Source organism: Salmo trutta, chromosome 31, assembly GCF_901001165.1.
Source record: "Salmo trutta chromosome 31, fSalTru1.1, whole genome shotgun sequence".
NCBI lineage: Eukaryota > Metazoa > Chordata > Actinopteri > Salmoniformes > Salmonidae > Salmo > Salmo trutta.
The window spans coordinates 21982315-21986221 of NC_042987.1; positions in this window are offsets into that span (position 1 = coordinate 21982315).

Here is a 3907-nt window from a genome sequence, read left to right on the forward strand (position 1 = left end):
TTGATGTCACCGGGGTTTAAATCAGGTGCTCCGTCTACCTTTCATGTGTATTGTCAGTATACTTTGTGGTAGGCCGTGGTTAGTCGTTATTTGAACGGCTGCTATGTGCTATGGCAAATCTGGAAACCTGATATCTATACCAATCCAAAGTGCCTCTCACAAGAGCCATTTGGATCTGTTTGAACAGAGGGACCCATGACTGCTAAGTGTTTGATTTTGCTGAGTGTTTGTTTTCCAAATATTGTAATCAGATCTCAGCCCAAAAATTACCTTAAGGCTGTGTTCACACAGGCAGCCCAATTCTGATATTTTTTTCCACTAATTGGTCTTTTGATCAATCACATCAGATCTTTTCAAATCATGTTAAAGGTCCCCAAAGGTCCCCAAAGCACACACAACCCTGCGTCGCTCCTCTTTTCAGTGCGCTGCACTCAGACTGGACAGTTTTATCTCCATCTCTTCATTGGGCTCCCGAGTGGCGCAGCGGTCTAAGGCACTGCATCTCAGTGCTAGAAGCATCACTACAGTCACCCTGGTTCAAATCCAGGCTGTATCATAACTGGCTGTGATTGGGAGTCCTGTAGGGTGTTGCTGGTGTAGCCTGTCGTTGTAAATAAGAATTTGTTCTTAACTGACTTGCCTAGTTAAATAAAAAAATGAAAGACTCAATCATGGATACTCTTACTGACAAATGTGGCTGCTTCCTGTGACGTATTGTTGTCTCTACCTTCTTGCCCCTTGTGCTGTTGTCTGTGCCCAATCATGTTTGTACCATGTTTTGTGCTCCTACCATGTTGTGTTGCTACCATGTTGTTGTCATGTTGTGTTGCTACCATGCTGTGTTGTCATGTGTGGCTGCCTTGCTATGTTGTTGTCTTAGGTCTCTCTTTATGTAGTGTTGTGGTGTCTCTCTTGTCATGAATTGTATTTTGTCCTATATTTTCTATTTATTTTATATCCCAGCCCTGTCCCCTCAGGAGGTATTTTGCCTTTTGGTAGGCAGTCATTGTAAATAAGAATTTGTTCTTAACTGACTTAGCTAGTTAAATAAAGATAAAGAAAAATATATTTTTCAGAGCTGATCTGATTGGTCAAAAGACTAATTAGTAAAAAAAAATATCTGAATTGGGCTGCCTGTATAAACGTAGCCTATGTGTGTATATTTTGGGGGAACTGAATGAGTGTACACAGATGTACTGGTGGTATAGATTGTAATTCAGGTAAGGTGTCTCAACAGTACCGGGCATAATCATCCAAGTCCCATGTACAGGCCAATACCTTTTCACGTACTAAGCATGACTGTAAAAAGGAGGCTGAAGAAATTTGGCTTGTCACCTAAAACCCTGAAAAACAGATGCACAATCGAGAGCATCCTGTTGGGCTGTATCACCGCCTGGTACGGGAACTGCACCGCCCTCAACCGCAAGGCTCTCCAGAGGGTGGTGCAGTCTGCACAACGCATCACCGGGGGCAAACTACCTGCCCTCCATGACACCTACAGCACCCGATGTCACAGGAAGGCCAAAAAGATAATTAAGGACAACAACCACCCGAGCCACTGCCTGTTCATCCTGTTATCATCCAGAAGGCGAGGTCAGTACAGGTGCATCAAAGCTGGGACCAAGAGACTGAATAACAGCTTCTATCTCAAGGCCATCAGACTGCTAAACAGCAATCACTAACTCAGAGGCTGCTGCCTATATTGAGTCTCAATCACTGGCCACTTTAACAAATAGATCACTAGTCACTTTAAACAGTGCCACTTTAATAATGTTAACATATCTTACATTACTCATATGATATGTATATACTGTACCTTATACCATCTATTGCACCTTGCCTATGCCGCTCGGCCATCGCTCATCCATATATTTATATCTACATATTCTTATTCCATCCCTTTAGATTTCAAATGAAATGAAATGTATTTATAAAGCCCTTCTTACATCAGCTGATATCTCAAAGTGCTGTACAGAAACCCAGCATAAAACCACAAACAGCAAGCAATGCAGGTGTAGAAGCACGGTGGCTAGGAAAAACTCCCTAGAAAGGCCAGAACCTAGGAAGAAACCTAGAGAGGAACCAGGCTATGAGGGGTGGCCAGTCCTCTTCTGGCTGTGCCGGGTGGAGATTATAACAGAACATGGCCAAGATGTTAAAATGTTCATAGATGACCAGCAGGGTCAAATAATAATAATCACAGTGGTTGTCGAGGGTGCAACAGGTCAGCACCTCAGGAGTAAATGTCAGTTGGCTTTTCATAGCCGATCAGATTTGTGTGTATTAGGTAGTTGTTGGGGAATTGTTAGATTAATTGTTAGATATTACTGCAATGTCGGAACTAGAAGCACAAGCATTTCGCTGCACTCGCATTAACATCTGCTAACTATGTGTATGTGACCAATACAATTTGATTTGATTTGAAGCATTTGTGTCACTACCTGCATATTGTTGTTACAGCTTATTGTGGTGAACTCTTAGCCTGCTGACCTGTCTGTGTGAGGACTGAGGACTGCGGAGGTGGTGGATGATCATGTTCTTGCAGTAGTTCATGCGCCCCTAATGTGCCACTAGCTAATGGTCTCCAGAACAGAGGCATTTCCTCCTCTGATGCTTGCCTGCCGCTAGGGGACCAGGTCCCCTTCCGTTAGCCTGCATGTCTCCATCAGTTAACCTCAGATCTTTAACTACGTAACGCACGGCAACAGGGGGCTACTTTGTGGTCGTGTCTACTCTACCTCTGCATCCAGAGTTTATAGGCCACACAAAGCGAACAGAAAACAAGGGGTTTCCCCACTTTTCGACCCTGGTTACTGCAAGAAAAAAGGGAGGTGAAAACCCACAGCAAGCAATAGCCATATTTCTCCCATAACAGATTATATTTGAATTCCGTTGCAAAGGGCTATGTTCAGAATTGACAGTACAGCTCCAGTACTTGTGCAGCACTACAACTTCAGATCCCAATACAATGAAATGGGCGAGGCTCTTTCTTGCAAAGTACAGAACGACTCACTATGATGACTGTGGAAACAACAAGGGCCGCCCATTTCCGTCTCTGCCGAGACCTTTAGACTCCGTTAACGCTTTAACAATCCCCTGGTCCTCGTGCATATGCCCCCGCAGACACATACTTCCTCACGCACCCTGTCAGCAGTGAGCAATCCGAGCCGAGTGTCAGTGACAGCCTGTTAATGACATCAAAGGGGAATGTTTCTCTTGGTACTTCGTGGTTATAGCTCCAGGCTAATGGGAAAATAAATGGTGCGGGTTGCTTGGAAATGTACCGTATCAACATGCTCCTCCAACATGTATACACTGTATTACTTTATTTGTCTATAAAGTATAATTTCTTGGATGCAATTATGGTGTAATCTGTGCTTCTTGTACGGAGAGCACATAGACAACGTGCATGTTTATACCTTCCTTTCTCTGCTGCAGCTTCTCGAAAGTTATGTGTGTGGGAGGGGTTGGGTAAAGCAGAACGGTCTTTTATGGATTATTAATCAAGTCATTTTCTTCCTTATTACCTAAACTGACTACAAAGTGATACAGTTAATATTATCAGGGAATTGGGCCTAAGTGGTACCAAATATGTACGCGGAGTCAGTTTTCGTCAGAGATTGTGAATGTTTCCCCTTTATGTGGCACCTTTCTGAGATTGCTTTTCTTTATGAAGCCAAGTCATTTCTCTCTGGCCCCTGGCCATGTTAATAGGGTCTCTTAATGATATATTCGGTATGTGATGTAAGGTAAGGCTGGGGACTGACAGGCTGAGGAGTGTAAGCTAAGGGTCAGGCAGATTGACAGACATGGCTCGGAGGTAAGTCTCAGAGACCAAAGCTGGCTTCCTCAACTCACTGCCTGCTGCAGAACTGTAATTACTACTGTCAGTAGTGTGAGGGCATGC